The 25371-nt window shown below is 40.9% G+C and overlaps 1 protein-coding gene across 20 annotated transcripts in view; it reads right to left on the bottom strand.

Annotated features, from left to right (window-relative positions):
• Positions 1–25371, bottom strand: part of LOC147061333 (ETS-related transcription factor Elf-2-like) — a 100184-nt gene that overhangs the window by 50188 nt on the left and 24625 nt on the right. For 2 of the 20 annotated variants that reach the window (XM_085932668.1, XM_085932731.1), the window contains one exon: positions 20998–21051. The exons of 12 other annotated variants lie outside the window; for them this stretch is intronic. The gene's annotated coding sequence lies outside the window, so the exon portion shown is untranslated. Of the gene's footprint in view, positions 1–20997; positions 21052–21806; positions 22065–22760; positions 23223–23613; positions 23780–25371 lie in introns of those variants that run through there. 6 more of the 20 variants (XM_085932722.1, XM_085932750.1, XM_085932766.1 and 3 more) reach the window with 6 other exon arrangements.

The following is a 25371-nucleotide window of genomic DNA, read 5'->3' as shown; positions in this document are numbered from 1 at the left end:
ATAAACTTGACTCGACTTGACAAGATATCATATTAATTTTCACCCCGAACAATGTTATTCCCCAAATGCAAACACGGTATCTTAGTAAATTTTGCTCTACTGCAAGTTCCGAATACACTTAGATGCATGGCTCTGATTTTATTACACTTCCAAGACTTTCTAACTAACGCGTTTCGGGGTTGATGGAATTCCCAAATTCTGGACTCCAAAGTCCGCGTAAAATCAAGGTTCAGCTCTAATACTATTACCGTATCTCAAAATCATCACTTTTTTAGACACCCCAAAAATGACATGTTTGTTCAATCATTAATTGCATTGTCAAAAAGAGAAAGCGGTTTTCAACAGACTGGTAAGTAATTGTATAGAAAAAATAAACACAAATGTGGACTGAACAGTACTTTGGATTTAAGAAAAAACATGAAATGCATACCGTAATTTTCGGACTATTAGTCGCTCCGGAGTATAAGTCGCACCACCCATAAAATGCACAATAACGTGAAAAAAAACATATATAAGTCGCTCCGGAGTATAAGTGGCACTTTTGGGGCAAATGTATTTGTCAAAATCCAATATATATAATATAATATAAATATAATATATAAAGTATATTTCAAATAACTATCATATAGCAACAATATTACCAAACCATCTGTCACTCCAAATCATAAAATACATCGATCATCGATCGTGTAAACAAAGCCGCGTACGCGCACCGTCGGACTTGTGATTTGCATGTTTGCCGTGATGTGTGCTCGCATGCTGTCCGTCACAAGCAGAGCTTGCATCCTAAATTGCATTGCTGCCCCTACTGTTTTTTTTTTTACATCACCACACTAAATTCTCTTCACCAGACCTGTGCTTTTTAAAAACTCAAAAAAACAGCGCTTTCCCCTCCCAGTTGCTGCGTCACGGCCAATGGTGAAATTTAAATCACCCTTGTTCAGTTTAGTTTGAAAATAACTATATTTCTTTTTTAGTTTTTTTTTTTGTTTTGTTTACTTGTTTCATGAACTTGAATATTGTGCTTTAAAGTGTGAATTGCTTTATTCGTTTTTTCAGTGTATTAAAAATAATATGTGAGGTGATCAACTGTACTAGTAAGTGATGTGTTAATGATCAAGTAAATTCTTTTGAAAAAAAAAAACACATAAGTCGCTCCTGAGTATAAGTCGCCCCCCCTACCCAAACTATGAAAAAGAATTTGACTTATAGTCCGAAAATTACGGTAATTTCAACAAATTTAATGGATAATTGTAACCTTTCTTTAAACCAGATGGTTTCACTGAGAGTAGAGATTTCTATCCGAGAGACCACGCCAATTATAAGAACAAAGGCAATACGAACAAGATAAAAATAACTATATACCATGATACCAAGAGAATGAGTCCAGTAAAGGCAAGGAGACAAGTTCTTTAAGTTACAAGTATTTTTGAATGCTATTCCAGGATAGTGGAGCAGATCATGAGAAAACACATTTTCCAAGTTAAGTCCCGAAACTCGGAAGAGACAAACCACTATCTAAGATCTGAAGCTGCAATTGCTAATAGAGCTTTGTACAATCAGAGAGCAGATCAAAATTTAAATTGAGATTATACAGTATCTAGGATAGCCTAGTATATGTAAAGATATCCTATGATTTTATCCTCATGCATGTGTATGTACATATATGCACACATGCGGATGTGCACACAAAATGGGAGGGAAAAATATGGGAATCCATTGGATTTCTTAAATTTTTGCATTAATTGGTCATTAAATATAGTTTGTTCATCTAAATCACGATAATAAACTGTCTACTTGAACCTTTACCACACAAATATTTTATGTTTTCATATATTTAAACAGGGAGAAAAAAAATAATGAACCCTTGGATTTAATAAGTGGCTGGCACTTTTTTGGCAGCAACAACCTGTACTAAATAGATCAGATGTGACCAACGATCAGAATGAATTCTGGACCATTTCTCTTAGCTAAATCATTGCTGTTTAGCGAGAGTCTTGGGATGTCTGATGTGAGTACCTCTCGAGGTTATGCCACAAGATCTCAATTCCGTTGTGGACAGGACTGACTGGGTCACTCCTGAAGACGTACATTTTTTCTTTTGAAGTCATTCTGGTTGTTCATCATGACCCGAGCGGTGTTCTATTGTTGGAATTCTGTCCTCGACACGGATTTTCTATAATGAACACCATGTTCAAGCATAAGGGTGTCCATGTGTGCACTAGGCCGCAGTTCGTTGATCGACCTTGTAGTCGTGTCATCGGATTTGCGGCCGCATGTTTTGGACACTCGGGTGAAGAGAGGGGCGGAGCTGTCAACTGATCACCACCTGGTGGTGGGTTGGCTCCGATGGTGGGGGAAGATGCCGGTCCGACCTGGCAGGCCCAAACGCTCTGTGAGGGTCTGCTGGGAACGTCTGTCAGAATCCCCTGTCAGGAAGAGCTTCAACTCCTACCTCCGGCAGAGCTTTTTCCACGTCCCGGGGGAGGCGGGGGACATTGAGTCCGAGTGGACCTTGTTCCGCGCCTCCATTGTTGAGGCAGCCGACCGGAGCTGTGGCCGTAAGGTTGTTGGTGCCTGTCGTGGCGGCAATCCCCGAACCCGGTGGTGGACACCGGCGGTAAGGGATGCCGTCAAGCTGAAGAAGGAGTCCTATAGGGCCTTTTTGGCCTGCGGGACTCCGGAGGCAGCTGACAGGTACCGGATGGCCAAGCGGAACGCGGCTTCAGCGGTTGCTGAGGCAAAAACTCGGGCGTGGGAGGAGTTTGGCGAGGCCATGGAGAATGACTTCCGGACGGCTTCGAGGAAATTTTGGTCCACCATCCGGCGTCTCAGGAGGGGGAAGCAGTGCACGGTCAACACTGTTTACAGTGGAGATGGTGTGCTGCTGACCTCGACTCGGGATGTCGTGAGTCGGTGGGGGGAATACTTCGAAGACCTCCTCAATTCCACCGACACGCCTTCCATTGTGGAAGCAGGGCCTGGGGACTCTGAGGCGGACTCTCCAATCTCGGAGGTCGAAGTCACTGAGGTAGTTAAAAAACTCCTCGGTGGCAAGGCCCCGGGGGTGGATGAGATCCGCCCGGAGTTCTTAAAGGCTCTGGATGTTGTGGGGCTGTCATGGCTGACACGCCTCTACAGCATTGCGTGGACATCGGGGACGGTGCCTCTGGATTGGCAGACTGGGGTGGTGGTTCCCCTCTTTAAGAAAGGGGACCGGAGGGTGTGTTCCAATTACAGGGGAATCACACTCCTCAGTCTCCCTGGTAAGGTCTATTCAGGGGTGCTGGAGAGGAGGATCCGTCGGGAGGTCGAACCTCGGATTCAGGAGGAGCAGTGTGGCTTTCGTCCTGGCCGTGGAACAGTGGACCAGCTCTACACCCTCGGCAGGATCCTCGAGGGTGCATGGGAGTTCGCCCAACCAGTCCACATGTGCTTTGTGGATTTGGAGAAGGCGTTCGACCGTGTCCCTCGGGAGGTTCTCTGGAGGGTGCTTCGGGAGTACTGGGTGCCGAGCCAACTGATAAGGGCGGTTCGGTCCCTGTATCACCGATGCCAGAGTTTGGTCCGCATTTCCGGCAGTAAGTCGGATTCGTTCCCAGTGAGGGTCGGACTCCGCCAAGGCTGCCCTTTGTCACCGATTCTGTTCATAATTTTTATGGACAGAATTTCTAGGCGCAGCCGAGGCGTTGAGGGGGTCCGGTTTGGGGACCTCAGCATCGCGTCACTGCTTTTTGCAGATGACGTGGTGCTGTTGGCTTCTTCAGTCCGTGATCTCCAGCTCTCACTGGAGCGGTTCGCAGCCGAGTGTGAAGCGGTCGGGATGAGGGTCAGCACCTCCAAATCCGAGTCCATGGTCCTCGGTCGGAAAAGGGTGGAATGCCCTCTCCGGATCAGGGATGAGATCCTGCCCCAAGTGGAGGAGTTCAAGTATCTTGGGGTCTTGTTCACGAGTGAGGGCAGGATGGAGCGCGAGATCGACAGGCGGATCGGTGCAGCGTCGGCAGTAATGCGGACTCTGTACCGGTCCGTCGTGGTGAAGAGAGAGCTGAGCCAAAAGGCAAAGCTCTCGATTTACCGGTCGATCTACGCTCCTATGTTCACCTATGGTCACGAGCTATGGGTCGTGACCGAAAGAACGAGATCCAGGATACAAGCGGCTGAAATGAGTTTCCTCCGCAGGGTGTCCGGGCTCTCCCTTAGAGATAGGGTGAGAAGCTCGGTCATCCGGGAGAGACTCGGAGTAGAGCCGCTGCTCCTCCACGTTGAGAGGAGCCAGATGAGGTGGCTCGGGCATCTCATCAGGATGCCTCCTGGACGCCTCCCTGGGGAGGTGTTCCGGGCATGTCCCACCGGTAGGAGATCCCGGGGTCGACCCAGGACGCGCTGGAGAGACTACGTCTCTCGGCTGGCCTGGGAACGCCTTGGGATCCCCCGGGATGAGCTGGAGGAAGTGGCTGGGGAGAGGGAGGTCTAGGAGTCCCTCCTAAAGCTGCTGCCCCCGCGACTCGACCCCGGATAAGCGGAAGAAGTTGAAGGTGAAGTCATTCTGTTGTTCATTTGCTTTTGAGTGGGTGATTGTCCTATTGTGTGAGTGCGAGTGCGGATGGTTGTTCATCATGACCTGCAATTGGCTGGCAACCAGTTCACAGTGTCCCCCGCCTACTGCCCAATGAGTGCTTGGATAGGCTCCAGCACGCCTGCAACCCTTGTGGGGACAAGCGACATAGAAAATGGATGGATGGATGGATGGATGGATGGATGGATTGTCCTATTGCAACACCATCCTCATTTGAGGTTCAATTGATGGACAGATGGCCTCAAGTTCTTCAGCAAAGTTTCTTGAAATTTATTAAGTTGTCCAGGCCCTAAGAAGCAAAGAACACCCGTACCATGATGTTTGCTCAATCATGCTTCACCGTTGGGATAAGGCAGGGGTGTCCAAACTTTTTGCAAGGAGGGCCAGATTTGATAAAGTGAAGGGGCCCGGGGGCCAGTAGTTTTTTCGGACATTTTTTTAACTACAATTTCATCCAAATAAACACTGTTATAAAACAAATTTCATTCTCCCAATTGTCTTTATTTTTTAAATGACAAAATAACCAAATATAAGCCACTCAGGCAGATGTGAACAACTCTAAAAACACAAATTCTGCCTTTCATTCATATCTGAAGAGTCCGATAACATTGAACAAACTGTATGAAATACCTTAAATTTACATGAGTTTAAAATTATTTTCACCTCATGAACATTTTAAACAGGAGTTATAAGTAATACATAAAATACGATAACATTGAACAAACTGTATGAAATACCTTAAATTTACATGAGTTTAAAATTATTTTCGCCTCATGAACATTTCACACAGGGTTCACGCAGCCGGTTCGCGCGTACCCTTTTTACAACGGGTTTATTTCCGCATTTGACTTGCGCATGCTCCGCATAGCAGGACAGCTGGAGTCATGTTCTCGATGTGAAATCACGCCGGGTCGCGCGAGATTACATTTCTGCGGCATAAATATAAAATAGCTTTGGTACGTGTGTATTAAAGCGCTGGTCAACAATGGCGGCGGGCCACATACTAAAGATTTTATCACAGAGGCTGCGGGCCTGATGAAATTTGACCACGGGCCGCAATTGGCCCGCGGGCCGGACTTTGGACATGGCTGGGATAAGGTAATCTATTAACTGACGTTGATGGGCAGCTCACGTATATACTAATCATATCAAACTGGCAGTGAATGAGTTAATCTATCCAAGACGTTGCCTTTCCCTCTACACCAGGGGTGTCAAATTCTTTTTTTTCGCAGGCCGCATTGTAGTCATAGGTTCTTTCGGAGGGCCATTATGACTTTCAACCCAAATAAATGTATGAGCACCTCACATTATATACAGTAAAAGCTACAAAACAAACTGACAAATAACTCGATTTCAAATCAGACGAGTAAAAACTGGTAAAAAAAAATGATATGAAAAGTGAAGACAATTTGCAATTCTCAAGAATCACAAGAATTTGATGCACAATTTGTCTTCGCGGGCCACATAAAAAGATGTGGTGGGCCGTATCTGGCCCCCAGGCCTTGAGTTTGACACCTGTGGTCTATACACACTTTAAAACGTGTTCCTTTTGTGACTGCAATAGTGAAACTAGTGCAATTGAGAAATGCAGTTTTCACTTTCTCATATTCTGTTAAAAACATCAGTGTGAAATGAAATTAGATTTTCTTTTGGGGGGGTTGTAAGTAGTCTCGTCCAGGGAGGGCATAATTCAGCGTCTAACCGTCACTGCTTTCAGCCCTAGTACAGTACTATACACTGATCCCTCGCCAATTCACACTTCATCGTTCGCAAATGCGCTACCTCGCGGCTTTATAAGTAAAGGGACAACAGCGTTTAAATACAGGCTGATGCGTCACTGCGGACAAACGCGGGAAGCGCGGCAGCCAGCTTGTCTCAAACGAGGCAGAACAACCATGTGCAACAATGCGTAAAGAGCAAAAGGGAGGCTCGGACGCCAGCAGAGCGGGTGCACAAGTCGACTGACGAGTAGGGATGGTAAGCTTGAGTCAGTTTGCTCGACACGGTATCGAGCTTTTTGAAGCAGAAGGGTCGCTGAGCAGTGTTTCAAAGCACGCCCCTGTCACATGACCACTGTAAGTGAGGCCTCGTTAGGTTACTGGCTTCGCGGGAAATTCTAAAAATCTGAATGTTTCAGTAACATACGTCGAGATAGCTATTGTCATTGCTAGTTATTACTTGATTCAATTAGCCAGGGACAGTATTAGTGTAGTATTAGTTTATGCTAGAAAATGCCATTTCTGGAGAAATTGCGTGTGAAGGCGAAGAAGCTGAAAAAATCGAAGGGAATGCTTTTAGCGCGAAGCACAAAAAAATGATAATTGTGTGAAGGCGAAGGCCTTCACACATGTTATTCTACTCCTTTTACTTTATTATTAGTGTGAAGGCGAAGGCGAATTTTAAGTTAAAAACATCATTTTACCGTTTTAACGGCATTCACCATTTTTATTTCTTGTTTAATACCATCATTTCACCGCACCAACACTAAGTCGCTGTTTAGCTCAGTAAGAATACAATGGCGTTTGGAACACGAGCCACTTCTGCGAGGGAGTTCGATCCCGGTTGGCGATAATTTTTTTATTCTTTAATTTTTCATTCATTCAATTTTAACACATTTTAATAATTATTTTCATCATCATCATCATCAATGCCGTGCCATTTTTATTTTATTTAATCATCAACATCAATTTACCATTTTTATGTCATTTAATCATCATTTCGAGTCCCACAATAGTGTGAAGTGCCTTCGCCTTCACACGCAATTTCTCCAGAAATTGCCAATTCTAGTTAGTGTGAAGGCGAAGGCCTTCACACTATTGTTATTCTACTTTATTTTTAGTGTGAAGGCGAAGGCCTTCACACTATTGTTATTCTACTTTATTTTTCTTCTTCTTATTATTATCCTACTTTATTCCTCCCACTTTTTTGACACCTAACTACTCCCACATGCTTTAACCGATTCACTCCATTCCAACTTTCACACGTTCCAAAAATTCACGGCATGACTGCTAGTATTTTATTTGTTCATAACATTTACCGTTTTTGCATAATTAGCAAATTTGTGCCTTAAAATCCCCCATTCATTCTTAATGGCGCATTAGACACGAGCGACGTTCAAGTTCGAATTTTGACATCTGACAACTTTTTTCATGATTTCTTTCCTTAACTCATTTATTTAACTCTTTTATTTTTTATTTATTTATTTTTCATTCATTCATTTAGTTATTCATTTAATTTTAAGTTAAAAACATCATTTTACCGTTTTAACGTTCACCATTTTAATTTCTTGATTAATAGCAACATTCCACCACAAAAAACACATAGTCGCTGTTTAGCTCAGTGAGAAAACAATGGTCCCTAAACACGAGCCACGTCCGCGAGCGAGTTCGAATCCTGCTTGGCCATAATTTTTTTTTCATTCATTCAATTTTAACATCACTTTAATAATTACTTTCATCATCATCATTAATTTACCGTTTTTATTTTTCATTTAGTTATTCATTTAATTTTAAGTTAAAAACATCATTTTACCATTTTAACGTTCACCATTTTAATTTCTTGATTAATAGCAACATTCCACCACAAAATACACATAGTCGCTGTTTAGCTCAGTGAGAAAACAATGGTCCCTAAACACGAGCCACGTCCGCGAGCGAGTTCGAATCCTGCTTGGCCATGATTTTTTTTTCATTCATTCAATTTTAACACATCACTTTAATAATTACTTTCATCATCATCATTAATTTACCGTTTTTATTTGATTTAATCATCATTATTAATTTACCATTTTTCTGTCATTTAATCATCATTTCGAGTCCCACAATAGTGTGAAGTGCCTTCGCCTTCACACGCAATTTCTCCAGAAATTGCCAATTCTAGTTCTTATTATTATTATTAAACAATTTATTCCTCCCACTTTTTTGACATCTAACTACTCCCACATGCTTTTACCGATTCACTCCATTCCAACTTTCACACGTTCCAAAAATTCACGGCATGACTGCTAGTATTTCATTTGTTCATAACATTTACCGTTTTTGCATAATTAGCAAATTTGTGCCTTAAAATCCCCCATTCATTCTTAATGGCGCATTAGACAAGAGTGACGTTCAGGAGTGAGTTCAAATTTTGACATCTGACAACTTTTTTCATGATTTCTTTCCTTAACTCGTTTATTTAACTCTTTTATTTTTTATTTATTTATTTTCCATTCATTCATTTAGTTATTCATTTAATTTTAAGTTAAAAACATCATTTTACCGTTTTAACGGCATTTACCTTTTTTATTTCTTGTTTAATATCACCACAGCAACACTAAGCCGTTGTTTAGCTCAGTAAGAAGAGACTGGAATTTGGAACACGACCGCTGTTCCCGTGCGAGTTCGAATCCCGCTTGACCAATATTTTTTTTTCATTCATTCAATTTTAACACATCACTTTAATAATTATTTTCATCATCATCATTAATTCATTTAGTTATTCATTTATTTTAAGTTAAAAACATCATTTTACCGTTTTAACGGAATTCACCTTTTTTATTTCTTGTTTAATAGCATCATTCCACCGCAGGAACATTAAGTCGCTGTTTAGCTCAGTAAGAATACAATGGTCATCTGACCACGAGCCACTTCCGCGAGCGAGTTCGAATCCCGGTTGGCTCTAATTTTTTTATTCATTAATTTTTCATTCATTCAATTTTAACACATTTTAATAATTATTTTCATCATCATCATTAAATTACCAGTTTTATTTTTATTTAATCAGCATTATCAATTTACCATTTTTATGTCATTTAATCATCATTTCGAGTCCCACAATAGTGTGAAGTGCCTTCGCCTTCACACGCAATTTCTCCAGAAATTGCCAATTCTAGTTAGTGTGAAGGCGAAAGCCTTCACACTATTGTTATTCTACTTTATTTTTCTTCTTCTTATTATTATTATCCTACTTTATTCCTCCCACTTTTTTGACACCTAACTACTCCCACATGCTTTAACCGATTCACTCCATTCCAACTTTCACACGTTCCAAAAATTCACGGCATGACTGCTGGTATTTTATTTGTTCATAACATTTACCGTTTTTGCATAATTAGCAAATTTGTGCCTTAAAATCCCCCATTCATTCTTAATGGCGCATTAGAAACGAGCGACGTTCAGGAGTGAGTTCAAATTTTGACATCTGACAACTTTTTTCACGATTTCTTTCCTTAACTCGTTTATTTAACTCTTTTATTTTTTATTTATTTATTTTCCGTTCATTCATTTAGTTATTCATTTAATTTTAAGTTAAAAACATCATTTTACCGTTTTTATTTCTTGTTTAATATCATCATTCCACCGCAGCAACACTAAGTCGCTGTTTAGCTCAGTAAGAAGACAATGGTCCATTGAACACGAGCCACGTCCGCGAGCGAGTTCGAGTCCCGCTTGGCCATAATTTTTTTATTCATTAATTTTTCATTCATTCAATTTTAACACATTTTAATAATTATTTTCATCATTCATTTAGTTATTTAATTTTAAGTTAAAAACATCATTTTACCGTTTTTACCGATTTCTTGTTTAATATCATCATTCCACCGCAGCCACACTAAGCCGCTGTTTAGCTCAGTAAGAATACAATGGCGTTTGGAATACGAGCCACTTCCGCGAGGGAGTTCGATCCCGGTGGGCGATAATTTTTTTATTCATTAATTTTTCATTCATTCAATTTTAACACATTTTAATAATTATTTTCATCATCATTAATTTATTATTTTTATTTTATTTAATCATCATTAATTTACCATTTTTATTTCATTTAATCATCATTTTGAGTCCCACAATAGTGTGAAGTGCCTTCGCCTTCACACGCAATTTCTCCAGAAATTGCCAATTCTAGTTCATTTAGTTATTCATTTAATTTTAAGTTAAAAACATTATTTTACCGTTTTAACGGCATTTACCTTTTTTATTTCTTGTTTAATATCATCATTCCACCACAGCAACACTAAGCCGCTGTTTAGCTCAGTAAGAAGAGACTGGAATTTAGAGCACGAGAGCTGTTCCCGTGCGAGTTCGAATCCCGGTTGACCAATATTTTTTTTTCATTCATTCAATTTTAACACATCACTTTAATAATTATTTTCATCATCATCATTAATTCATTTAGTTATTCATTTAATTTTAAGTTAAAAACATCATTTTACCGTTTTAACGGAATTCACCATTTTTATTTCTTGTTTAATAGCATCATTCCACCGCAGGAACATTAAGTCGCTGTTTAGCTCAGTAAGAATACAACGGTCCTCTGACCACGAGCCACTTCCGCGAGCGAGTTCGAATCCCGGTTGGCTCTAATTTTTTTATTCATTAATTTTTCATTCATTCAATTTTAACACATTTTAATAATTATTTTCATCATCATCATTAAATTACCATTTTTATTTAATCAGCATTATCAATTTACCATTTTTATGTCATTTAATCATCATTTCGAGTCCCACAATAGTGTGAAGTGCCTTCGCCTTCACACGCAATTTCTCCAGAAATTGCCAATTCTAGTTAGTGTGAAGGCGAAGGCCTTCACACTATTGTTATTCTACTTTATTTTTCTTCTTATTATTAGTGTGAAGGCGAAGGCCTTCACACTATTGTTATTCTACTTTATTTTTCTTCTTATTATTATCCTACTTTATTCCTCCCACTTTTTTGACACCTAACTACTCCCACATGCTTTAACCGATTCACTCCATTCCAACTTTCACACGTTCCAAAAATTCACGGCATGACTGCTAGTATTTCATTTGTTCATAACATTTACTGTTTTTGCATAATTAGCAAATTTGTGCCTTAAAATCCCCCATTCATTCTTAATGGCGCATTAGACACGAGCGACGTTCCTAGTTCGAATTTTGACATCTGACAACTTTTTTCATGATTTCTTTCCTTAACTCGTTTATTTAACTCTTTTATTTTTTATTTATTTATTTTCCATTCATTCATTTAGTTATTCATTTAATTTTAAGTTAAAAACATCATTTTACCGTTTTAACGGCATTTACCGTTTTTATTTCTTGTTTAATATCATCATTCCACCGCAGCAACACTAAGCCACCGTTTAGCTCAGTAAGAAGACAATGGTCCTTTGAACACGAGCCACGTCCGTGAGCGAGTTCGATCCCGGTTGGTGATAATTTTTTTATTCATTAATTTTTCATTCATTCAATTTTAACACATTTTAATAATTATTTTCATCATTCATTTAGTTATTCATTTAATTTTAAGTTAAAAACATCATTTTACCGTTTTAACGGCATGTACCATTTTTATTTCTCGTTTAATAGAATCATTCCACCAGAATAGCACTAAATCGGTGTTTAGCTCAGTAAGAAGACAATGGCTCTCTGAACACGAGCTACTTCCACGAGGGCGTTCGAATCCCGCTTGGCCATAATTTTTTTATTCATTAATTTTTCATTCATTCAATTTTAACACATTTTAATAATTATTTTCATCATCATCATTATTTTACCATTTGTATTTTATTTAATCATATTATTAATTTACCATTTTTATTTCATTTAATCATCATTTCGAGTCCCACAATAGTGTGAAGTGCCTTCGCCTTCACACGCAATTTCTCCAGAAATTGCCAATTCTAGTTATTAAACAATTTATTCCTCCCACTTTTTTGACACCTAACTACTCCCACATGCTTTAACCGATTCACTCCATTCCAACTTTCACACGTTCCAAAAATTCACGGCATGACTGCTAGTATTTTATTTGTTCATAACATTTACCGTTTTTGCATAATTAGCAAATTTGTGCCTTAAAATCCCCCATTCATTCTTAATGGCGCATTAGACACGAGCGACGTTCAAGTTCGAATTTTGACATCTGACAACTTTTTTCATGATTTCTTTCCTTAACTCATTTATTTAACTCTTTTATTTTTTATTTATTTATTTTTCATTCATTGATTTAGTTATTCATTTAATTTTAAGTTAAAAACATCATTTTACCGTTTTAACGTTCACCATTTTATTTCTTGATTAATAGCAACATTCCACCATAAAACACATAGTTGCTGTTTAGCTCAGTGAGAAAACAATGGTCCCTAAACACGAGCCACGTCCGCGAGCGAGTTCGAATCCTGCTTGGCCATAATTTTTTTTTCATTCATTCAATTTTAACACATCACTTTAATAATTACTTTCATCATCATCATTAATTTACCGTTTTTATTTTTCATTTAGTTATTCATTTAATTTTAAGTTAAAAACATCATTTTACCATTTTAACGTTCACCATTTTAATTTCTTGATTAATAGCAACATTCCACCACAAAAAACACATAGTCGCTGTTTAGCTCAGTGAGAAAACAATGGTCCCTAAACACGAGCTACGTCCGCGAGCGAGTTCGAATCTTGCTTGGCCATGATTTTTTTTTCATTCATTCAATTTTAACACATTTTAATAATTATTTTCATCATCATCATTAATTTAACATTTTTATTTTATTTAATCATCAATTTACCAATTTTATGTCATTTAATCATCATTTCGAGTCCCACAATAGTGTGAAGTGCCTTCGCCTTCACACGCAATTTCTCCAGAAATTGCCAATTCTAGTTCTAGTTATTATCCTACTTTATTCCTCCCACTTTTTTGACACCTAACTACTCCCACATGCTTTAACCGATTCACTCCATTCCAACTTTCACACGTTCCAAAAATTCACGGCATGACTGCTAGTATTTTATTTGTTCATAACATTTACCGTTTTTGCATAATTAGCAAATTTGTGCCTTAAAATCCCCCATTCATTCTTAATGGCGCATTAGACACGAGCGACGTTCAAGTTCGAATTTTGACATCTGACAACTTTTTTCATGATTTCTTTCCTTAACTCATTTATTTAACTCTTTTATTTTTTATTTATTTATTTTTCATTCATTGATTTAGTTATTCATTTAATTTTAAGTTAAAAACATCATTTTACCGTTTTAACGGCATTCACCATTTTTATTTCTTGTTTAATACCATCATTCCACCGCACCAACACTAAGTCGTTGTTTAGCTCAGTAAGAATACAATGATGTTTGGAACACAAGCCACTTCCGCGAGGGAGTTCGATCCCGGTTGGTGATAATTTTTTTATTCATTAATTTTTCATTCATTCAATTTTAACACATTTTAATAATTATTTTCATCATTCATTTAGTTATTCATTTAATTTTAAGTTAAAAACATCATTTTACCGTTTTAACGGCATGTACCATTTTTATTTCTCGTTTAATAGCATCATTCCACCAGAATAGCACTAAATCGGTGTTTAGCTCAGTAAGAAGACAATGGCGCTCTGAGCACGAGCTACTTCCACGAGGGCGTTCGAATCCCGCTTGGCCATAATTTTTTTATTCATTAATTTTTCATTCATTCAATTTTAACACATTTTAATAATTATTTTCATCATCATCATTAATTTATTATTTTTATTTTATTTAATCATCATTATTAATTTACCATTTTTATTTCATTTAATCATTATTTCGAGTCCCACAATAGTGTGAAGTGCCTTCGCCTTCACACGCAATTTCTCCAGAAATTGCCAATTCTAGTTATTATTATCCTACTTTATTCCTCCCACTTTTTTGACACCTAACTACTCCCACACGCTTTAACCGATTCACCCCATTCCAACTTTCACACGTTCCAAAAATTCACGGCATGACTGCTAGTATTTCATTTGTTCATAACATTTACCGTTTTTGCATAATTAGCAAATTTGTGCCTTAAAATCCCCCATTCATTCTTAATGGCGCATTAGACACGAGCGACGTTCAGGAGTTCAAATTTTGACATCTGACAATTTTTTTCATGATTTCTTTCCTTAACTCGTTTATTTAACTCTTATTTTTTATTTATTTATTTTCCATTCATTCATTTAGTTATTCATTTAATTTTAAGTTAAAAACATCATTTTACCGTTTTAACGGCATTTACCATTTTTATTTCTTGTTTAATATCATCATTCCACCACAGCAACACTAAGCCGCTGTTTAGCTCAGTAAGAAGAGACTGGAATTTGGGGCACGAGCGCTGTTCCCGTGCGAGTTCGAATCCCGCTTGACCAATATTTTTTTTTCATTCATTCAATTTTAACACATCACTTTAATAATTATTTTCATCATCATCATTAATTTACCATTTTTATTTTATTTAATCATCATCAATTTACCATTTTTATGTCATTTAATCATCATTTCGAGTCCCACAATAGTGTGAAGTGCCTTCGCCTTCACACGCAATTTCTCCAGAAATTGCCAATTCTAGTTATTATTATATTTTATTCTCCGCGATTTCTGTCCTTCTTCTTCCACACAATTCAACCTATTCACTCCATTCCACTTTTCACGCATTCCAAATATTCCCGAGATGAGCGCTTCCATTTTTCTTATTCCGAAAATTCTCAGATTCCGCAAAATTCCCAAATTTCCGACAAATTTTTCCCCATTCATTCTCAATGGCACATTCAACATTTCACATTCACGTCGTTCCAGTTTGAAATTCACGTCATTCAGCACATTCACATCACATTGGGAAAGATTCTCAACATTCCCCAAATTCCCACTTCCCCAAAATTCCGCATTTTCAATTTTGAAATTCCACCAAATTCCCCAAAATTCCGTTTTTCACCTCTAGTTTCCACATTTTTCAACCCATTCCAGCTTTCAACTCTTCATATTCTTCCACGCGATTCCCCAAATTCCCACTTCCCAAAAATTCCGCATATTCAAATTTGAAATTCCACAAAATTCCACCAAATTCCCCAAAATTCCGTTTTTCACCTCTAAATTCTATGTTTCTCGAGAAATTCAACTCATTCCAAAATCATTCCACAGTATTCTCCCCAAAAAAATATTAAGCTTCTTCGCCTTCACACGCAATTTCTCCAGAAATTGCAAATTCTAGTTATATATAAATATTCCGGTTTGATTTTGGTCACTTCAGGTTTATTTGGGGGTACTTCTAGTTTAACTTAGGTCACTTCCGGTTTATTTGGGTCACTTCCAGTTTATACGGGGTAGAGATGCACCAATCCGACTTTTTCAGTTTGGATACCGATACCGATGCCGTGGCTATGCGTATCGGTCGATACCCGATACCGATCCGATATTATGGTTGACTTAACAAGCTACATACCTCTACATGTGGAACAGAAAGGACTAAAGGCAATGGCATCAGGCATTACTACACAATTCTTTCCTAAAACAAAATGTAACAAGATAAAGCAGATTAATGCAATGAACTATTTATTTGGAACAAAAGTTGTGCAACAGCAGCAATAAAGTGTATCAGCATTTAAATTCAAGTAAATTAGGATACAAACTTCTTAAAAAAAATACAAATGTTGCAGCTGAAACTGCACTGGGCAAATACAGAAAGGGTGATCAAGCACACAGTAACCAAATATTAAAAGAAACAGTAAACATGTAAACATTGGGTGCGTTAACTGCTGTGTAGGTCCACCTCCCGCTCTCTTTGATCTGCTCAACTGCTGGAACTCCTGGTGCTTTGTTGCGTGGTGTTTCTGGAGATGCTTAATTAAATTGGTAGTACTATAACTGGCAGTACTACCACCACCCCTGGCAACATTAGCTTTGCAGACATTACAAACTGCCGTCGAGGTAGTTGGCGTGTTCAGTTTAAAGTACCTCCACACAGCTGACTCTTTCGTTCGCTCCATGTTTGCATTTGTTTAGAAAACTCTCGTGGCATGCGGCACGCGTGCTGCTGACGTATGACGTAGCCCGCGTCCCAATAGATTAAGAAGAGGATCAGCCCACAGATCGGCTGCATTTTCTGATACCCGATCCATCTATTTTGTTGATATCGGGGCCGATATCCGATCCAGATATCGGATCGGTGCATCTCTAATACTTCAGGTTTAAAAAGTTGACTTGTTCTACTCCATTCTATATTATTGTTATTATTGTGTGAAGGCGAAGACCTTCCCACTTATGTTATTCTACTCCATTCTCTATTATTATTATTATTATTGTGTGAAGGCGATGGCCTATGTAAAAAAAAAATATATTAAAAGTGAAGACAGTTTGCAATTCTAGTAATGACACACGAATTAGATGCACAATTTGTCTTTGCGGGCCACATAAAATGATGTGGGGCCGTATCCGGCCCCCGGGCCTTGGGTTTGACACCAGTGATCCTTCCCAGAAAAATAGAACACATTACAACTCCCCAAACTGGAACACTTAGCATCTCTTAGCCCATTTAAGATGGGACCGCGTTACCACATTTCAACCACTAGAGCGCTGTTACACATTTCTACCCTTAACACGGAGAGCGCAGATGCGTCATTTTTGTTATCCTTGACTAATTCTTGATCCCATAGTCAATGAAATGCATCAGAATTATCACATCACGGCACCTTTGGCTTGTAGAATTTTGAAAAAAGTGACAACATATTGAAGGACTTCAAACCAGGCGAACCATTAGAGGGTTTTGTGGATTAAAAAAAAAAAGTTTGTGGACAAAGGGGAAGATGATTTCGAAGGCTTCAAGTCAGAATGGAGGATTACTTTTAATTGAGGCTCTTCCAAACACACTCGTAATGGTAGATTATTTTAAATTACCGTGATTTTCGGACTATAAATCGCTCCGGAGGATAAGTTGCACCAGCCATAAAATGCACAATAAAGTGAAAAAAAAAAAACATATACAAGTCGCACCGGAGCATAAGTCGCACTTTTGGGGCAGATTTATTTGTCAAAATCTAACACCAAGAACAGACATGAACCAGCAACAACAGGCTAAACGATGCTAACATGACATATACACAAACGAGCAGCTGAGAACGGGCCTGACGTAACATTAAGAGTTATTCTAATAACTATTACATAAATAACATGTTTATAAAACCATCTGTGTCACTCCAATTCATTAAATCAATCGATCATCCTTTATGTTAACAATGCCGCATAAGCGCGCCGTCGGACTCATCGTGATTTGCATTTCTAATTATTCCACAGACCCATATAACGATATATAAAGTATATTTCAAATAACTATCATATTACAACAATATTATCAAACCATCTGTGTCACTCCAAATCATTAAATCCATCGATAAAATTCCTCGTCCTTTGTCAACAACGCCGCGCATGGGCCCTGACGTCAGCCTCGTTGTTATTCCACAGATCTAGTATATAACTATATTGTAGCAATAACAAAGTACAAGCAAAGACGTGGGTTTGGTAAATGGCTCGCTATTTAACAAAACAAGAGTTCAACGAGGCAACAACTACTGAACTCCCATCCACGGAGGTGAAAGAAAGCTCCGTAGCGTATGACCGGGCGTGCGTAAAAGCCATGTCCGAGCCCCATCCACCGTCCCCGGACAGCCACCCGGCCGAGCGCCGGCCCTCGATTTCCATCCACGGATGTGAAAGAGAGCTTCGTCGAGTCGGACCGGGCGTGGGTAAAAGCCATAATAGTTTTTCAAACCTTCTGTGTCACTCCAAATCATTAAATCCTTAAAACTCTTCGTCCTCCGTGTCACTTACAAACAAAGCCGCCAATGATGCCGGTAGTACGTGGGGCCCTTCGTCATCTTCGTCATCCCGTGATCAAATCTTTGTCCTTTATGTAAACAACCGCCGTGCTGCTAACGTCACTTGAAATTCAAATTACAGCAATCCCTTGCTACATCGCGGTTCGTTTATCGTGGTTTCCCTTTTTTTTTAATTTTGAAAATTCCATCCATCCATCTTCTTCCGCTTATCCGGGGTCAGGTCGCGGGGGCAGCAGCTTTAGGAAGGACTACTAGAACTCCCTCTCCCCAGCCACTTCATCCAGCTCATCCCAGGGATCCCAAGGCGTTCCCAGGCCAGCCGAGAGACATAGTCTCTCCAGCGCGTCCTGGGTCGTCCACGGGATCTCCTACCGGTGGGGACATGCCTGGAACACCTCCCCAGGGAGGCGTCCAGGAGGCATCCTGATGAGATGCCCGAGCCACCTCATCTGGCTCTTCTCAACGTGGAGCAGCGGCTCTACTCCGAATCTCTCCCGGATGACCGAGCTTCTCACCCTATCTCTAAGGGAGAGCCCGGACACCCTGCGAAGGAAACTCATTTCGGCTGCTTGTATCCTGGATCTCGTTCTTTCGGTCACGACCCATAGCTCGTGACCATAGGTGAGGGTAGGCGCGTAGATAGACCGGTAAATCGAGAGCTTTGCCATTTGGGTCAGCTCTCTCTTCACCACGACGGACCGTGGTCAGTGTCCGCATTACTGCCGAAGCTGCACCGATCCGCCTGTCGATCTCGCGCTCCATCCTGCCCTCACTCGTGAACAAGACCCCAAGATACTTGAACTCCTCCACTTGAGGCAGGATCTCATCCCCGATCCGGAGAGGGCATTCCACCCTTTTCCGACCAAGGACCATGGACTCAGATTTGGAGGTGCTGACCCTCATCCCGACCGCTTCACACTTGGCTGCGAACCGCTCCAGTGAGAGCTGGAGATCACGGCCTGAAGAAGCCAACAGTACCACGTCATCTGCAAAAAGCAGTGACGCGATGCTGAGGTCCCCAAACCGGACCCCCTCAACGCTTCGGCTGAAATTCTGTCCATAAAAATTATTAACAGAATCGGTTACAAAAGGCAGCCTTGGCGGAGTCCAACCCTCACTGGGAACGAATCAGACTTACTGCCGGAAATGCGGACCAAACTCTGGCATCGGTGATACAGGGACCGAACCGCCCTTATCAGTTGGCTCGGCACCCCGAAGCACCCTCCTCAGAACCTCCCGAGGGACACGGTCGAACGCCTTCTCCAAGTCCACAAAACACATGCGGACTGGTTGGGCGAACTCCCATGCACCCTCGAGGAAATGCCGAGGGTGTAGAGCTGGTCCACTGTTCCACGGCCAGGACGAAAGCCACACTGCTCCTCCTGAATCCGAGGCTCGACCTCCCGACGAATCCTCCTCTCCAGCACCCCTGAATAGACCTTACCAGGGAGGCTGAGGAGTGTGATTCCCCTGTAATTGGAACACACCCTCCGGTCCCCCTTCTTAAAGAGGGGAACCACCACCCCAGTCTGCCAATCCAGAGGCACCGTCCCCGATGTCCACGCAATGCTGTAGAGGCGTGTCAGCCATGACAGCCCCACAACATCCAGGCCTTGCCACCGAGGAGTTTTTTAACTACCTCAGTGACTTCGACCTCCGAGATTGGAGAGTCCGCCTCAGAGTCTTCTGGCCCTGCTTCCACAATGGAAGGTGTGTCGGTGGAATTGAGGTCTTCGAAGTATTCCCCTTACCGACTCACGACATCCCGAGTCGAGGTCAGCAGCAGATCATCTCCACTGTAAACAGTGTTGACCGTGGATTGCTTCCCACTCCTGAGATGCCGGATGGTGGACCAGAATTTCCTCGAAGCTGTCCGGAAGTCATTCTCCATGGCCTCGCCAAACTCCTCACACGCCCGGGTTTTTGCCTCAGCAACCGCCGAAGCCGCGTTCCGCTTGGCCATCCGGTACTTGTCAGCTGCTTCCGGAGTCCCGCAGGCCAAAACGGCCCTATAGGACTCCTTTTTCAGCTTGACGGCATCCCTTACCGCCAGTGTCCATCAGCGGGTTCGGGGATTGTCGCCACGACAGGCGGCCACAGCTCCGGTCGGCTGCCTCAACAATGGAGGCGCGGAACATGGTCCACTCGGACTCAATGTCCCCCGCCTTCCCCGGGACGTGGGAAAAGCTCTGCCGGAGGTGTGAGTTGAAGCTCTTCCTGACAGGGGATTCTGCCAGACGTTCCCAGCAGACCCTCACAGAGCGTTTGGGTCTGCCAGGTCGGACCGGCATCTTCCCCCACCATCGGAGCCAACCCACCACCAGGTGGTGATCAGTTGACAGCTCCGCCCCTCTCTTCACCCGAGTGTCCAAAACATGCGGCCGCAATTCTAATGACACGACTACAAAGTCAATCAACGAAAATTTTGAAAATTTTTGAAAAAATTCACATAAGTGGCTCCTCAGTATAAGTCGCCCCCCCACCCAAACTAAGAAAAAAAAACGTGATTTATAGTCCGAAAATTACGGTATACTGAATACTTATATAAATTAACTCAGGTTTGATGAAAACCACGACGGTAAGCTCTCAAATGTTTCTGGAATTATTATTAATTATCAGCTACAGGGCTGAGATATTAATTATTTAGTAGGCATTGACAATATTGTTGAACTTCCAGGAAACACTTCAGGTTTTCGGGAGTGCTTCTAAAGTGGCCCTTAGGCATGTTCTGCCAGGGACTTTAGGCCTTAATGGTAAATCTGTCAACAGAGATGTTGGCATGTGCCAGTGATTTCTGTAAATCATGAGTTGACACGCGGGTTCTTTTTTCTTTTTACCTCACTGAGCATTCTGCGCTGAGCTCTTGCAGTCATCTCTATAGGATGGACACTCTATGGAAGAGAAGCAACAATGCTGAACTTTCTCCATTAATTGGCACTTTTTCTAATTGTATATTGATGAACATAAAGAATTCAGAGATACTTTTGTCAACTTTTCCAGCATTACACACGTTTATAAATAAAGTCCTGACCTCAACCCAACTGAAATGGCGTGGCATGACCTTAAGAGCTATTCACACCAGACATATTAGAGAACCTTGCGGAGCTGCAACAATTGTGTAGAGGAATGGTTCAAAATTCCTCCTCATAGTTGTGCAGACCTGATCTGCAACTACAGGAAAGATTTTATTCAAGTTATTACTGCCAAACCAGAGTCAAGCAGTTAATAAATCCTAGGGTTTACTTTTGCCTCCTGTCCTGACCTGTGAACATGCAAATGTTTTCAATAAAATATTAGTGTTTCAGTGGTAATCGGCTGGCAACTGGTTCAGGGTGTCCCACGCCTACTGCTTGATGACTGCTGGGATAGGCCGCAATCCCCAAGGGGACAAGCGGTAAAGAAAATGGATGGATGGATGGATGGATGGATGGATGGATGGATGGATGGATGGATGGATGGATGGATGGATGGATGGATGGATGGATGGATGGACGGACGTTTGAGTGGTATTAGTTTAAGCATCCTGCTCATTCTAGTGATTTGGATGAAGATTTTATGATCCATTTATGCAGATGTGCATGACCACCACAAAAGGTTCACTTATTTTTCATCCTACTGTACAAACACCATGGACAACACCTCTCACCCCCTCCATGACATTGTGCGGTCCATGAGCAGCTCCTTTAGCAGCAGACTTTTACACCCACGGAGTAGAAAGGAACGATTCCGCAGGTCCTTCATTCCCTTTGCTGTCAGATTACAACATGTGTTGCACCTGATAAAATTGTTCCGTCTCTGCAAGCGGCACTTGTCTTTGTCCTTGTCTGTTATTTATCCTTTTTTGAAATGTTGGCACTTGTGTTCTTGCACTCGTATGCGCTGCTGTTACAAGTAAATTTCCCCGCTGTGGGATGAATAAAGTTCCATCATCATCATCATCAACACACACAAGATCCGGATTCTGCACAATAAACGCAAATTTACCAATACAATATTATTTTCAAAAGTAAATAATATTAACGTACCCGATGGAGGGCTCTGAAATCTGGATAATGTCAACTAAAATTAACAATTCACCGTGAGTGCACCTGGCATCTTTACTGGCATTAGTTACAAATTATACAAACAATAACAGCAATTCACCAAGTATATTAGCACTTAATTTATGAACAATGTTGCGTTTTGTTCAAGGTGTCAGTCGTTGAGCAAGGAAAACAACGACTAAGTCTATCGCAACTTAATGTTTACTTTTTGTACGTACAGCATGATTCTGTTGCAACCTGACACCGATCCAACATCAGCAACTACTTGGCAAGGATGTAACAAGGGTTTGCCAACTAAGCTACGAGTGCTACAACTCTATTTTACTTGATAGCTGTACCAAATGTTGACATAAGATATTTATGAGTTAAGTCTAAATTAATTTGTAGTGAGCCCACGTAACGTAGCGGTGTTAGCATTAGCAATTAGCTTCCTTAGTTGCTAAATACCGTCATATAAAACAGAAGTCCTTGGTGAGTAAGAGCAGCAAAATAATCTATTTCAGGTAATTGTAACGTGCAATTGCAATTCATCAGTGTATTAATTGCCTTCATCTTACCTTGCTATGCTGTGCAATCAATAAGGACGCTCCACAGCTAACGTAACCTGGGCCTGATTTAGCCGTAAATTGACAGCACAAGAAAAGCCAATTTCTCCTTTCTAAACAATGTTTTCTAATCCCTCTGCCACTCGAAACAATGTGCAGACGATCCTGAAAACCGGGTTAGATTCCGGATTACTAGGTCGTATGCATGCCTTACTTATGTTTTGGTTTGTATCAGTACTTTGCTACCATCAATGTAGCTTTCTAGTGCGCAGTCTCGTAGCAAAACAGACACTGCGGGTCAAAGCGTCGACCGCTGTGACGTCACGTAGGCCAAACCCCATTATCAGAATATCAAGCGCTTGGCACAAAATCTCATAGTAAACACAGAAAATGTATCTGAAAAAGTCTTTTCAATAGATCATTGAATGATGGGTCCATGAGGCGTCGTATGTCGTCCCGACACATTGGCAAACTGTATTGACAGTGTCGCTGACTGCTGACACCCGCGACACCGGCTGGACCTTAAAAATACTACAGGCATCGTAGTTGACAGACTCAACTGACACTGATTTGATGACCTAGTATATACATTAATTCATTTAAGTAATTACATATTTTTTATATATATATATATATATATATATATATATATATATATATATATATATATATATATATATATATATATATATATATATATATATATATATATAATTTCTTTGTTACAGTCAATCAATAATGTGAACATGTAAGAGGATGCACTGGGATTTGTTAAGTTTTTTGTTAAGTTTTTCCAATGTCTTAAAAGTAAGCCTGTTGCGGTTTTTGGACACAATTTCTCCCGACGTTGAAAACAGCCACTTACACGGCACAGATGAGGCTGGAGTGCAGTGTAGTGGGTCTTTTGATTGTCCCAGTCTCTGCCTTGGGGACCGCAAAAGATCAGATATTGTTTTAGCAGATCCATCCCGTTGACAATGCGCTTCCTTTAACAGAATTTTGGCGCGCTTCCTGGTCTATACTACTGCTCGTTCGGTCGCGTGACCTTTTTAAAGCTATACGCGCCCGACACGGGGCTTCACTCTACGAGCTTAACACATGCGCCGACGCATCGGTGTCGCCGGACCCATCACGAGATCATTCAAAAAAATCGTCTCAATAAATGACAGTAAATTATCATTTAAAAAATGTCTCCTCGAGGGGGGAGACTGTTGTGTGAACTGCATATCCTCCATATTTCAACAGAACTGCTTCTCAGTTACAGTAGTGTTGGCTCGTGAGTGAACGAGTCGTTCAAAAAGAACGACTCTTTTCAGTGAACAAGAGTGAACGAATCAATTCCTAAAGTGATTCGTTCATTTTTTACCGTTCATATAACTTCAAACAGTAGGTGTCGGTAATGCCCATTGAAGCTGGTGCGTCCTCGCAGTAACTTCCCGTTCACGAACGAGTCGTGAATTGCATTTCCTGTTCACCAACGAACAAATCTGTGAGTGAACGAATCACTGTCTGTCTCCTCTGGGATAGTGCCAACAGCCTTTAAAACCGCTATCATTAAACCGCTACTTAAGCGACCAAATCTTGACCCGGACTGTCTCAGTAATTATAGGCCAGTTTCAAATCTCCCATTCATAGCAAAACTTCTTGAAAAGGTAGTAGCGCAGCAGCTTATTGATTACATGGTCGCTAATAATCGATATGAATCTTTTCAGTCTGGTTTTAAGTCTGGTTTTAGAGCTAATCATTCCACTGAGACAGCACTTGCTAAAGTGATTAATGATCTCCTCATAGCTATGGATTCAAACACGTCATCGGTATTGTGCCTTCGACACTGTAGACTTCGATATTTTATTAGAGCGTCTTAAAAGTTGTGTTGGTATTTCGGGGTCAGCACTAAGCTGGTTTCATTCATATCTATCAGACAGGACGCACCGAGACGCAATGCGTCCTCTGAGCTCTAGTCAAAGTCAAAAGTCGAAGTCAGCTTTATTGTCAATTTCTTCACATGTTAAGACACACAAAGAGATCAAAATTACGTTTCCCACCGTCCCACGATGACTAGACACATTACACAACACATACAAGCACATAGCACAAAGAGTAAAAACTAATAGACAAGAGCGATGAACAAGTAATAAGCAAAAAACCCAAATAAATAAACAATAAATGAGAAAATAGATAGAGGAGCAAAATGGAGCAAGCGTGCATACAGCAGACAGCCAGAATATAGCGCAAAAGAACAGGAGGTCATGCAGCCGAGGGTGGAGGGGGGAGAGAATTCAGGATCCTGACAGCTTGGAGTACGAAGCTGTTGGCGAGTCTGGTGGTGCGGGAGCGCAGGCATCTGTACCTCTTGCCAGAGGGCAGAAGATCAGACAAAGAGTGAGCGGGTTGACTCACATCACACACAATCGCGGTCAATCATTGCATGGCTTAGCGCCTTCATATCTCGTCGACTTAGTTGTTCCTTATGTTCCGTCTTGTAACCTTTGTTCGCAAAACGCTAGTCTTTTAGTGACACCGAGGGCCAAGAAAATGTCTGCAGGGGCTAGAGCATTTTCTATTCGGGCTCCAGAGCTCTGGAATGCCCTACCAATGGATATTAGAACTGCTACCTCAGTAG

Source organism: Syngnathus leptorhynchus, chromosome 2 (genome assembly GCF_054491065.1).
Source record: "Syngnathus leptorhynchus isolate UIUO chromosome 2, UIUO_Slep, whole genome shotgun sequence".
Taxonomy (NCBI): Eukaryota; Metazoa; Chordata; class Actinopteri; order Syngnathiformes; family Syngnathidae; genus Syngnathus; species Syngnathus leptorhynchus.
Note: the sequence above shows the minus strand (reverse complement) of the source record. Positions and strands in the feature narration are given on the sequence as shown.